The 14,394-nt window shown below is 46.9% G+C and overlaps 1 long non-coding RNA gene across 1 annotated transcript; it reads right to left on the bottom strand.

Moving 5' to 3' along the window:
* Window positions 1-2,112: 2,112 nt before the first annotated feature.
* Window positions 2,113-13,600, bottom strand: LOC142827058 (uncharacterized). Its single transcript, XR_012901432.2, has 3 exons — window positions 13,506-13,600; window positions 13,092-13,229; window positions 2,113-3,220 (listed from the first exon to the last, which is right to left on the bottom strand). It is a non-coding gene; the product is annotated as an uncharacterized LOC142827058 (long non-coding RNA).
* Window positions 13,601-14,394: the final 794 nt, after the last annotated feature.

The following is a 14,394-nucleotide window of genomic DNA, read 5'->3' as shown; positions in this document are numbered from 1 at the left end:
AGTCTTGGCAATCATGTTCAGTATAGGTAAATTTCAGGGCTTGTCCACACAGACAAGTTTTACCAGTGTAACTATACCAGCAAAGTGAAACCCACATAGTTATGCCCGCATTTCTCCCCTCATGGTCACACATTCCATGCAAAAACATGGCTTTTCTTGTATTGTAGAACACTTCCCAAGAGGCATGATTGGAAAAAACCCCACTGTTATATCAGAATAAGGGTGGCCACATGGGGAACTGTACTGGTATAACTATAACAGTTTAAATTCACGCTTTCGTCCATTTGCAGGGGAAACCGGTATAAGCTTTCATACTCCATGTTGATTCAGTTTCCTGTTATGCAGTTCAGAGAACTGTTCACTCATTCCTGTTCATAAAAATTATCATGTTATTTCTCATTTTGCAACTTACTGTTTAGACACTGGTTTCCACATTTACAGTGTATGGGGATGTATGCTAGTGACAGGGAATCAAGTCTCATGTTCTACAGTCACTTATGGCATTAAACAAGCTTCAAATTTCAGACTGACAGAACACCCAACATGCTTCTTACACCATTTTATTAAGACATTGGTGCTTTTTGACTGGGTGGTATGTCAAGAGAATTGGCCTGTGCTGAGTTACATCTACAAAATTTCAGCAACTGCTCTGTGATGAATGTCAGAGGGGTTTGAACAAGAACATATTTGAGCTGTGTGCCATAACACTGAAATCTGACATTTGAATGTTCCTTGGACTTACCATAGGCCTACCTGATCTGAAGATATGAAGATAACCTTTGAACATGAGATCTATGGCACCCAGAGATGCATTACAAATGTACTTTCCATCTACAAGATAATAAATTGTCAATATTTTAACTCAGGGGAGGTCAGAGGAAGGGCTCTTTGTCTTCAGACTGCAACTAGCTGATCATTTTGGGATAATAATAATTTTAAAAAATAGATAGGGAAAAGCACACAAGAATAAAACTCAGGAAAACTGCAAATATGAAAGACTATCTAATCGGCTAAAGATGTAGAAGAATTTCTTACTGACTTCCGAAGGGGGAACAGAGGGAGAACATACACAGACTCTGGTACATAAACAGTTGGGATATGTCTACACTACATGGCTCCGTTGACGGAGCCATGTAGATTTGTTTACTCGGCAAAGGGAAATGAAGTATCGATTTAAATAATTGCCGCTTCATTTAAATTAAAATGGCTACCGCACTGTGCCGATCAACTGTTTGGAGGCACAGCGCTGTAGTCTGGACGCTCCACAGTCGACATCAAAGGCATTTGTTGACCTCCCTGGTAAACCTCATCCCACAAGGCATAACGGTGAGGTTGACAAATACCTTTGATGTTGACCGTGGAGCGTCCAGACTACTGGGCTTTGCCACCAAATAGCTGATCGTCAGAGCGCGGCAGCCATTTTAATTTAAATGAAGTGGCAATTATTTAAATCGCCCCCTCATTTCACTTTGCCTATAACCCTAATCTACATGGCCCCGTTGATAGAGCCATGTAGCCTAGACACACCCTTATAGAGCAGGGCTACTGTTGTAATTGGAGGGTGCATCCATTCTGATTATTCTGCCTGTTATCATTATTCAACAATTTAGTGCCTGAACTGTTAAACTCGTGCATCCCTGATTCTGGTTTGACTACCTCCACTCTGGAAGTGTAAAGGGGCCTTAAAGAAGACCCAAATTACAGTTACACCCAAAGCAGAAGTGTGCAGAATACAGCCCACAGGGCTGGATTCGGCCCATCTGACATTTCTGTCTGAACTGCCATGACTCCTGGCAATTGAGAACTTTACTCCAGCCACCACCAGCAGCTGCTAATGCAACAGCGGTAGGAGCATCAGGCCCTGTAAATCACTGCAAGAGCCCCAGAGAGCACAGTTCAGGCAGTGCAGAAGGGCTGGCTGGGTGAAGCTAGGCCCTAGCCATGCACCTTCCAGCCAAGACCCCATCCTGACCTCCCCCACACTTTGTCCAGGGGCCAGGCAAGACCATCTCCCTTATTAATGCCTATCAGAGACTTTTTTCTTCACATTGAGGGAGTTTCATTTCTTCTTTTACAATTAATTTTAATAATCAACATAGGTTGTAAGAAAAAGTTTAGCATTAGTGTTTGTGTTACAAATGTTACAAGTGGTCACAAAACAGTTTGCAATATAAATTGCCTTCCAAGATAAGCTGTGGATAATTGTGTCTTCAGTTAATTGTTATTAAGTGTCATTACTTTGTTGTGTAAAGAACATAATGACATTTTTTTACAATAGACAGTGAGGTAATTTAATTAATATAGTAGAAATGTGTGGCCCACGTTGACTTACCAAAATTCATGGAGTGGCCTGCCTGGGAAAATTATGGCTCACCCCTGCATGAAAGGTATGTTTACAAAGCAAAGGAAAAGCAGTGGCTGGCCCAAGCCAGCTGACTGGGATTGGCAGGGCTTGCACTGTGCAGCTGTTTCAAAGTTACATTGACTCTTGGGTTCAGGCTGAGGAATAAGTCCTTACAAGGTTCCAGGGTTCTCTGAACCCAAAAGTCTACACAGCAGTGGAACAGCCCTGCAGACTAAGCCCAACTGGTCAGCTGTGAGGTTTTCTGTCCCATGAAACTTTCCACCACATTTGAAGCTCTTGATGGTTATGGTTTCTGTCAGAACAATATTTTCCTGTGAAAAGGAAATGAGAGAATTCTCTGAAAAGTCTGTTTGCTAAATACCATTTACTGCCATCTCATTCATCCTTGGGTGAACTGCATTAAGTAAACTACCTTCTTTGTAAGAAGTCCATAGTAGCCAATAGTCATGTCAATCTCAAAATGAAAGGCACTTTGGGACATATATCTAGGCTGGTAGATTCTCAGTTGCCCTGCACCTATACCAAAGTCATTGGCACCAATATCTATCATGTGTAAAATGCTATTAAATTGGAATAATTAATTTTATGCAGTCTCTATTCTGTTTGTGCTGGTGTAAATGACTGTGTGAAGTGCAGGGCAGTGGAGAATCTCATCTGGACTTTTTGGATTTATTTTTTATTGGTGTATTCTTGTCCAGTTAAATTCTGTAGCAATTTAAAACTCCCCTTTTAACCATTGTTCACATTCAAGTTTCTGGCTCAATCCGTGTTGTCTTTATTATCCTTGAGGTGTCTTGCAGTTTCTTTGTCTTCCAGCAGTTTCTCTCTCTTCTCTGCTTATCTTGACTGCAGTTTCTGTAGCAAAGACAAGGTAGGTGATATAATATCTTTGACTGGACCAACGTCTGGTGGTGAGAGAAAAAAGCTTTAAAACTATCAGATCTCTTCTTCAAATCTGGGAAAGATATGAGGAGTGGCACAGCGAAATACAAGATAGCACATATTTTATCTGTTCAAACTATTTATGCTAAAATAAAGAACCATATGCTAAAATAAGGAACCATTATAACCTTTGTAGCCATAAAACAAAAAGGGCATCAGTGGATTACAAATTATTGTAATAAACCAAAAACCCAGTGCCTTTATTTTTTTAGTGTTTCACAAAACTATGAATTGAACCTCCCAGTGTCATCTTTTTAAAGTGTTGTGCAAGTATCCTTTGAAGATGAGATCTGATACAGATATAGAGTGATTGTTTTATGAAAAAAGTTTCACCACATGTGATAGGATGCTTTTGTCCTTTATCATTTTCCTGTGTGCATTCGAAAGCTTAGTGATTGTGGGTGAAACCAAGCATAGTTACTGTGGCATTTAGTGTACTATATGAAGTATACCTCATATTACAAAAGGCAGAGGTCCGACCTATGGATCTTGAAAGATGTTATCGGGGACACTTATCACTGCAACAGTGGAGGTATGTCTGCACATTTTGCATCTGTTGTTCTGGCAGGGGTGGGGCCTGTTTTCAGTTGATGTTGTTGTGGGAAGCTTGCTTCTGATTATGAGTTTTGGGGTTGTCTGAAGGCCAGAGGTGGAAGTTCAGGAAAAAATTCTTTAAAGATGAGGTTTCCATGAAGTATGAGTTGCTGTTCTTTGATGACACCTCCCATGAGTTCCAATGTCCGGTGGTAGAGAACAGCTAAGGGTGTATAGCCAGAAGAGGTTTTATTTCTGTTTGAAGCAGGCTCTTTCTAGGTATCTGGGTGGCTTGTTCCATTATTTGATCTACTTCTCCAGTGAAGTGTCTCAGTGCATTCTATTGAAATCTTTGGTGTGTGTGATCTGCTCTGTAACTAAATTGTCTTTCTGGAATTGTCTAATTGTTGGCGAACATACAAAACAGCAACTAGTTGATGGTTCCCTCCCTCTTCTTCCCCCCATCACCAATTGTGTTTTCTTAAATCTTAACTTGAAGTTTTCATAAGATCTTAGATTATTCTTAACACATTTTGTCTGCTAGTTAAAATATGCATTACCTATGATCAATAGGACCTTAGACCATTTTAATGTCAGTGTGTCAGGTAATCTGAATTGTAGAAACCCCCTACAATAAAGCAATTATTCTTCTCAAAGGCCTTCTTGATTTTTAAATGCCATATATTTTGTACAGCTGAATCTTCCCTTGTAGTGAGAAAATGTGCTTTCTTTGCAGCTAACATTGTGGAGACTTAATTTCAAGGCAGAGAGGGATTTCACTCAATCATGTGGGGGCTTATTTTTCACAAAAATAGCAACTAGCAATTCTGGTTTTTGTTTGCTTGTGGTTTTGGTTTTTTTTAAAGAATATATATAGTACCTCGAAGACTTCTTAAGTTTTGATTGAATGTCAGTGCTTGTGAAGTTAGAAGCTGATAGCCTTGGGTAAAACTGGACAGTTACTATGGGTATGTCTACACTACAAAGTTAGTTCAAACTAACGGACGTTAGTTCGAACAAACTTTCATAGGCGCTACACTAGCGCTCCAATGTCCACGATCTCCGCACTAGACACAGGAACGCAGCAGTCTACGGCCGCATGGCTGCCAGCCTGGCCGCCAGGGGCCACCAGCGCAGCCGGGAGCAGGTGCGCTGGAAAATCAAGGACCTGCGGCAGTCCTACTCCCGGGCCTGCCTGCCAGGGGCCGACCCGGAGGCATGCCCCCACTTCCAGGCTCTGGACTGCCTCTTGGGGGCTTATGCCGTCCCTGCCCCCTGGGACGTGATAGACCCTGAGGCAGAGGGACCGCTCCCAGAGACGGAGGAGGAGGAGGAGGGCTCCGAGAGCCAGGAGCCTGCCGGCAGCCTGCCCAGGACCCGGGACCCCCGAGGCACCCCACAGAGCTGCTCGCCTGTGTCATCCGAGGCCGGGGAGGCGTCCACATGTGAGTACCATCGTGCTCCCCTTATGTGTACGGGGGGCTGGGGAGAGAGGGAGCCCAGGGACCGTGCGCCTGGGCCTTGCCCACCATGGAGCAGCAGCTGGGGATCCTGCAGGGGCCCTGGCCTTGCAGAGGGGAGCTGGGTTTCACACACCTGGGCCCCTGGGGTAATTGACCGCTGTTCTTGTTTCACCACAGCCGCAGCACCTGGGACTGCAGGGCACACCACACCGCCTGCAGCAGCTGCCTGCGCCCGGGCCAGCAGGAGAGCCAGGAACCAGGAGGAGTACCAGAGGCGGCACCTCCGGTTCCTGGAGCAACAGCTCCGTCTCCAGGACCACTGGGTCCAGGAGGACCTGAGACTGCACCGGAGGAGCTTGGAGGCACTGGAGGAGCAGGGCCGTGCCCTGCGAGGCCACCTCCAGAGCCTTCTCAACCGCTTCCCAATTCCTCCTGCTCCCCCTGCTCTCCCTGCTCCTCCTCCTGCTCCCCCTCCTGATCCCCCTGCTCCCCTTCCTGCTCCCGCTCCTGCTTCCTCCACACCCCCTGTCCCTCCTGCCCCACCCTCCACAACCATTCCCCACCAACACCCCCGGACCCGCAGTGTTGCAAGACAGGAGAGGCAGCCGGACCCCCACCCCTGAGCTTTCCTTTCCCTTCCTCCCTTCCCTCCCCTTCCAGCTCCCTCGTCCCAGGTTTCCACCTCCCCTCTCCCACCGTCCCTCCTCCCTTCCCCCACCCCAGTTATGTTAAATAAACATACGTTTTTGTTTGAAAAACAGGTGTCTTTATTTGACAGTAGGTAGGTAGGGGAAAGCGGAAGGGGGTAGGATGGAAGAAGGCCCCAGTGGGGCATGCAGGGAGAGGTCAGTCCTCCTCCTCCACCAGGAAGCTCTCCCGCAGGGCTTCCCGGATCCGGACAGCCCCCCGCTGGGCTTCCCGGACAGCGGCGGTGCAGGGTTGACCGTAGTGGCCAGCCATGCGGTCAGCCTCAGCCATCCAGGCTGGCAGGAAAGCCTCCCCCTTTCTCTCACATAAATTGTGGAGCACACAACATTCTGCCACCATGGGAGGGATGTTGTGCTCGGCCAGGTCCAGATGGGTGAGGAGGCATCGAAAGCGGGCTTTCAGTCACCCGAAGGCCCCCTCCACCTCGATGCGGGCCCTGGTCAGCCTGGCATTGAAGGCCTGGCGGGAGGGATTGAGGTGCCCTGTGTAGGGCTTCATCAGCCACGGCTGCAGTGGGTAGGCGGCATCCCCCACCAGGCACACGGGCATGTCCACGTCCCCGACCCTGATGTGGCGGTCAGGGAAGAAGGTCCCGTCCTGCAGCCGCTGGCACACGGAGGAGTTGCGGTACACCCGGGCGTCATGTGCTTTGCCGGACCAGCCCACATTAATGTTTGTGAACTGTCCCCGGTGGTCACACACGGCTTGCAGGATCACGGAGAAGTACCCCTTGCGGTTGACATACCGGGAGGACTGGTGTTCCGGGGCACGGATGGGGATGTGCGTCCTGTCGATGGCCCCCCCGCAGTTGGGGAAGCCGAGGGCGCCGAATCCCCGGATGACAGCGTCCGGGTTGGCAAGGCGGACCACCCTGCGGAGCAGCACCCGGTTGATGGCTTTGACCACCTACGGAGAGAGACACAGCAAAGCGCCAATCAGTAGGGCGCCCGGGTGGCTGGGAGCATTCGTGCCCTGGCAGTGCCCCGCACCCCACTCCCGGAAGCAACCCCCCTGGCGGCATGTAGTACGGCCGGGACAGACCGACCCCTCCGGTGCGGGGCACTTTCGCCTCCTCCCTTCCCCCCTTTGTCCCTGGGGCGGCCCATCCCCTCCTTGCAGCACCCCTCCCCCCCCCTGGTGCAGTGGCCAACGAGTGCCATACCTGCATGAGCACCGCTCCGACGGTGGATCTTCCCACGCCGAACTGGTTCACCACGGATCGGTAGCTGTCCGGTGTGGAGAGCTTCCAGAGGGCGATGGCCACCCGCTTCTGGAGGGGGATGGCGGGCCTCATGCGAGTGTCCCTTCTGCGCAGAGCAGGGGCGAGCCACTCGCAGAGCTCCAGGAAGGTGTCCCTCCTCATCCTGAAGTTCTGGGTCCACTGTCGGTCCTCCCAGCGCTCCAGGATGATGCGGTCCCACCAGTCGCTGCTGGTGTCCAGACGCCAGATGCGGCAGGCCGGGATGCCGCCGCGGCTCCTCCACGGCCCCCAGGGCGGCCAGGTGGAGAGGCAAGGGGCTGATGTGTACCAGGAGGTGCCAGGCAGCCTCGAGCCATTGCTGGCAGGCTTGCAGCAGCAAATCCAGAAAGTGCACCAGAAGGTGCAGGGCGAGCTCTGGCTCCATGTTGCCACCTGCAGTGGCATCCCCGAAGGGAAGCACTGACACACACGGGCGCAGAGATCAACGCTTTGCTGTCCCTCGGCGAGGTTGGCAAGCAAGCAGGAAAAGCTGAGAACCGGCTGTCCGGGGGGGTCCCTTTAAGCACGAGCCTCAGATAGCCTCAGACAGCAGCCACACAAAGCAACTGCTGACCTGATGCCCTGCCAGAACCGGTTTCAGCCGCCCTTAAATGCGCCCCTGCGTCCAATCAGTGTGGACGTGCTAGTTCGAATTAGCAAAACGCTAATTCAAACTACTTTTTAGTTCTAGATGTGTTAGTTCGAATTAGCTTAGTTCGAATTAACTAATTCGAACTAAGTTAGTTCGAATTAGCGCTGTAGTGTAGACATACCCTATGATAGCTTTCAATTAGCACTTCTAATCCTGACCTATAGCAACCCTGCCATTCCAACACTTTTAAATAGGAGCTAATATTTGTTCCAAGTAATGTTATGGCTTCATGGTGGCAAACATTCACCAGTAATTCGTGTAAGAGCACAAAACTCCTTTAATTTTGTATATTAAGTAGAATTTCAGCCCACACGCCAGGCTACTGATTTACTCTTGTTGGGCTGGTTCATGAATTTCCAAATATAAAATGTTTGCTATACTGGGAGGTGATGAATCCAGCTGTCTTTTCTATTTAACTGAGCTGAAAAGTAGTATCATCATTAAATGAATAAACCATGAGTTACAAATACAAATAGCCAGTATAACCAGTGATTTTAAAGTTTTGTGAGACCTTGTTGTAGCAGCAAGGTCCTATCTGTGTTATATAGAAAATCAAACTAAATTATTAGAATGGACTTTTCTAGCTTTAAAATCTGTAGATGTGTCTAAGATCACATGGTAATTCCATTAATACACTCTGAAATCTGGATTCTGAGTGTCACAAGATCCATGGCTCCACAGGCCTTCAGTGTTCCAATCTTTGTGTAAACCTATGAGTTCTATCTCGCTCTGCTTTCTCATGACTTTTCACCATGAAAAAAATAGTTGGGTGAAAGGATTGCTATAGTCTCATTTCCCCTTCAAAACATTGTGATAGAGAAGGAAGGTGGCAGCTACAAATGGCTGAGACAGTACCAGATGGTTATAACTCTGTCTGCCACAGATTTATGCTTTAACACCAAGCTTCTCACAAAAACCTGGGAGTGTAAAAAGTGCTAGAGAAATCTGTTATCTTTAGCCAGGCATCCAGATAATACAGAATATAGTCTGAGGAGAAAGTCCAGGATATATAATTTAACTCAGTCAAAACTGCCTTCATCCAAAACTATAACACTCCATTGGAGAAGTAGTTTACATCATGGAACAGACCCTACAAATACTCTGTTTATACAGAAATAACCCCCCCTTCAACTGCACATCCCTAGTTGTCACCTGCCACCCCATACTGGAACCCACACTGGGTATTAATAAACTACAACCCATAGGACTCCATCCTGAAGGAAGTCTTTCTCATCCCCACTTTTCTGACTTTCAAACAATCCCCCCTTACCTACTCAAGCTCAGCAGCAGCAAGCTCCCATAGACTAGGACACTGACTCTAGGGTGTACCAGACCAGGCCATAACAAGTGCAAAGTCTATAGCAGGGGTGTCCAAACTTTTTTCAAAGAGGGCCAGATTTGATGAAGTGAACATGCGTGAGGGCCGACCATTTTGCCTGACATTCTTTGAACCATTAAAATTAAATGCAAATTAACTATTTTATGCAAAGTTTATTGCAAACGGCAAACGACATAACACCAACTATACATGTTGTGTCCAAATATATTTATAACTGATTTAGACCAACTGACATTAACTGAGATTTTACAATGTATTCATCTCAATTGAAAAAAAAACTTGCCTACACTAATGTGAAGGGTGAAATTGAGATCTGGACTGCAGCACATAGGCTAGGTCTGGTTCAAAGGCAGTGGTTTTGATGCGCAAAATGTCACGCAGGTGAGAGTCACTTAGTCTTGTCCTCACGCGGTTCTTGTTAAAGTTCATAGCAGAGAATGTCTTCTCACACATATATGTTGAGCCAAACAAGCTCAGCATTTTCTTAGCCAATGTTCGAATCTCTTGAAACCGGCTCTTATCCAGTTGGCGGTAAAAGTTCACAAGAGAGAGCTGTTGGTGACGACTGCGTAACTCGCTGTCACAATGCAGCTCAATGAGCTCGAGCTGCAGCTGATCTGGAGCATCCTCGGGGTCAACAGAGAATGGAGAGGAGAAAAGGCTGATCTCCTTTTCAATAGCTGCAAAGTCCTGAAAGCACCGTTTAAACTCCCCAGCCAGAGATGCAATGTCTGCTGCATACCTGCTCGTTTGCGCACTGATATTGTCCTGTGGAAAACTGTTCATTATTTCCTGCAACGCTGAAAAATGTATGGTATTGGGCTGTGTTTGTGACAACTGCCTTATGAAAAGTTGCAGCTTTGTCCCAAAGGCTTTGAGGTGTGAATAAAGCTGGTTCACCGCTGCATCTTTCCCCTGAAGACTTGTGTTCAGTACATTCAGATGCTTTGTTATGTCAACTAGAAACCCCAAATCAGCCAGCCAAATAGGATCAGATAGTTCTCGCATTGGTTGTCCCTTTGTTTCCAAGAATTCTCCGATTTCCTTTCTGAGAGAGTAGAAACGCTGCAGTGCAGACCCCCGACTGAGCCATCTTACATCGTTGTGATATAAAACATCTTCGTATTCAGCCTGGATGTCCAGTAGAAACTGTTTAAACTGGCGGTGGCACAGGGCTTTAGAGCGAATAAAATTAATAGTCTTTAGCACCGGTTTCATAACATGATCATATTTGAGATGTTTAGCACAGAGAACTTGTTCATGAATGATACAATGGAGTTTAATAGCTTTGCCTCCTTCTTCGATCACCTTGTTACAGATTAGGGTTGATAATCCACTTCGTTCACCAACCATCGCAGGTGCCCCATCAGTAGTAATCCCAGTAACTTTGTTCCAAGGCAGTTTCATGTCATCTATGGCGGAACTAACAGAAACAAATAAATCTTTTCCTCTTGTTTGGTCCGTGAGGCTCCGGAGGTCAAGTAGCTCTTCAGTCACATTCATTTCATTGTCCACCCCTCTCATAAAAATCAGCAACTGAGCTGTGTCAGATAGGTCCGTGCTTTCATCACAGGCTATTGAAAAAAAGTCAAAATCCACTCCTTTGGATGTCAACTGTCTCTTAATATCTGATGAAATCTCTTCAATTCTCTGTGCTACAGTGTTACGAGCCAGGCAAATGTTGGCAAACTCTTGCTTCTTCTCGGGACAGATATTCTCAACCATTTTCATAATGCATTCTTTGATAAAGTCACCCTCAGCAAAAGATTTGCAATTTTTAGCAATTAACGTTGCCACCTCATAGCTCGCCCTTGTGGCATTTTCATTTGACTCACGGGCTCTTATGAAAAATTTCTGTTGTGACATTAAAACAGCTTCAAATTGCTTCAACTTTTCACTGCGGTCGTGCCCTGTAAGCTTGTCGTATGTGCTATGTCTCGACTGGTAGTGTCTCTTGACATTAAATTCCTTATAAACAGCCACAGTCTCTTGGCATCTCAGACAAACACAGTGATTCTCTATTTCAGTGAAGAAATATTCCACTTTCCACCTGTCCTGGAAGCGGCGGCCCTCACTGTCAACTTTCCTTCTCTTATTTACAGTCGCCATTTTTTTAAATTGACCAGAAGGGGAAGGGATCATGTGAGCGCAGTGCCAGAGGTTTAATACACTGCCCAAGTAATACACTGCACTAATACACTGCCCAACAAGAATTCTCTTGCCTTTGTGGCTGTTTGTGGCGAAGTCTCTAATGATAAGCTCCACATGCCTGAGCCCGTTTGTGGCGAAGTCTCTAATGTTCGCAGCTCCACGTGCCTGAGCCCGCCAGGAAGCTGACAGTGCGCAGGGCCAATCACAGATACTGAGATTGATCAGCTGCGGAGTCCGTCCCTGATCTCAGCAGCTGCGGAGTCCGTCCCTGCACTCTCAGCCCCAAGGTAGAGGGCCTGCAGGGTCAGAGGCGGGCGGAGAGCACAGGGCACGCTGGCCTCACGGCGGCCCGGGGGCAGGGCGAACCCGTAGCCAAGCGCGGGAGCGGGGCTGCGGACGTGCCCTACATGGAAGACTTTAGGACCGCAGCGGCCGCCATGGACGGCGGCGGCGCGGCCGGAAGCGGTGCCAGTTCAGAGGAGCACCGGGGAGCCAGGAGAGGGGGAGGAAGCGGGGGCTGTCCCCGCACTCTCAGCCCCAAAGCGGAGTGCAGGGGCAGGGTTTGGGACCGCGGCGGCGGCGGCGGTCCGAAGCGGCACGCTGCGTGCGCCAGTTAAAAAAAGCACCGGGGAGCCGGGAGAAGCGGGGGGCCGTATTAAATCCGACCGCGGGCCGCATTTGGCCCGCGGGCCGGACTTTGGACATGCCTGGTCTATAGGAATCTCTACTCTGCTACAATGATCAAACAGACCTTTCAATACCCAGGGTACCTGCACATGCTTGTCACAATATGCCATGTACCTCATTCAAATATGTGAAATGCCCCAACAACTATGTGGATGAAACCAGACAATCACAGCACTCTCACATGAACGTACACAGGAAAAAGATAAAAGACAAAAATACTTTATTGCCTGTGGATGAACACTTTTCACAAAGAGGCCAGATAAAAAATGATCGATAAGTCCTCATTCTGAAAGAAAACCTGCACAACACTTCAAAAGACAATCCTAGAAGTTTAACTTTGCTAGACACTAAAAATCCAGGTCTTGATAAAGACACTGGATTTTTGGTTTATTACAAGAATCTGTAACCCACTAAGACCCCTTTTTGTCCTGTGACTGCAGGGGTGTTAACAAAGCATTTCACTTGGTATGATCTTTTGCAACATGTGCTAAGTCCTTGAGCATAACAATCTGTTCCATCTTGTATTTAGTTGTGACACTCTGGGCTAGACTACACTTGAAATGCTACAGAAACACAGCTGCAGCTTTATCTATACAGGGATGTAGGTCATCTTCACTACACTGCCCTTTGTAAATTCATGCCAGAGGGTAGCAATTGCCTGGTTTCACCCACATAGTTACTGGAACATTTAATATATTGGGGAAAGGTACATTACATTTTGTGATAAATAAGGATTTTTCACACCTCTGTGCTGCATAGTTAAGCTCACCTTATTTTGTACTCTAGACCAAGCCTTGAAACACACCTTTCCCAGACTTGAAGAAAAGCTTTGCATAAACTTGAAAGCTTGTCTCTCTCACCAACTAACTTGGTTCAATAACATGATCATCTCATCTACCTTGTCTCTCTAACATACTGGAACCAAGACAGCTAGAGCATTGCAAATGGGTCAATATAATTACATCGCTCAAAAGTGTACAAAAATGCAGCCCCCAGGCCATGCCACTAACCTGACTTGACTCCAGGGTAGACATCAACAGGATGAGCTTCTCCCTTTGACATAGGTGCCACCTCTTACAGATGTTAGTATCTACCCATTTGAAGTTTAGACCTTCTTGAGGAGATATTGCCATTCCGTAGGCACTTCCCTGAAGGTAATGCAGAAGATGGTAAGAGGAAGGATCTCCAGAGGCAGAAGACTAGTGACATTTTGCACTTAATTACAATTGAACCAAAACAACCAAAACAACTGTTAAAATCATCACCCCACAGACACTGTCTTGACTACATATCTAAGTGATGGACTTGGCTTTGGCTTTCCAAAGGAGATTTGTTTCTTGGGTGTCTAGTATGTTCTGTCCATGTATTGGGCCTGTACTTACATAGTCTCATCCCTCACTCTGTTTCAAGATGTGCTCACTCACTCTTTCATGTTGCCTCAGTTGTCTGTCTTCCTCTTCAGCCATGGTCTCATGGCTCCCCAACATTGTTTGCTCCACTCTGAGACTTTCCTCCCCCTGGAGAAAAAGTAGTTTGTAAGCAGGGTCAAATCAATGCTTCCATTACAACCAGCTGGAATGGGATGGAAATCCTGAGTGCTCTCATGTAAATACAGTTCACTCATTTTGCTCAGACCTACTAGATATTCAACAGTTAGAATGGTATTTTGCCCATTGTAACCAGTTTGGCTGTTGTGGGGTCCCTAATTGTGTTAACACTAAATGCAGGAAATGTGAGATATGATCATCAATACTTGCAGTTACTGGGGGAAAGCAAAGAAGTCAGACTATGTTTAACTCAGTTCAAATGAGAGACTCTGTTGGGGGGAGGGATAACTCAGTGGTTTGAGCATTGGCCTGCTTAAACCTAGAGTTATGAGTGCAATCCTTAAGGGGGCCATTTAGAGATCTGCAGCAAATCTGTCTGGGGTGGTACTTGGTCTTGCTCTGAGGGCAGAGGACTGGATTTGATGACCTCCCAAGGTCCCTTCTATCTCTAAGAGATAGGTATATATCCATATGTTCAAATACACTTGGATGGACAGATGCTTGTCTTCAAGAGTCCTCTAAATTAAGCTGGGGAGGGAGCTGAGTCAGCAGGTTACATGCCTTCCAAGTGTGAGCTGTAAGACTGGTTCAACCTGCTTCTCCCCACTGTTTCAAAGATAGAGTTAAAGAAAGGTGTTTCTTTTTAATGTAAATTTACTACAGTAGATTCAGTGGATGTTATATACCTTGACTTTAGCAAGGCTTTTGATATGGTCTCCCACAATATTCTTGCCAGCAAGTTAAGGGAATGTGGATTGGATAAATG

The sequence above is a fragment of the Pelodiscus sinensis genome, chromosome 1 (assembly GCF_052426305.1).
Source record: "Pelodiscus sinensis isolate ZL-2025 chromosome 1, ASM5242630v1, whole genome shotgun sequence".
NCBI lineage: Eukaryota > Metazoa > Chordata > Testudines > Trionychidae > Pelodiscus > Pelodiscus sinensis.
This window is presented reverse-complemented; position numbering and strand designations above follow the sequence as displayed.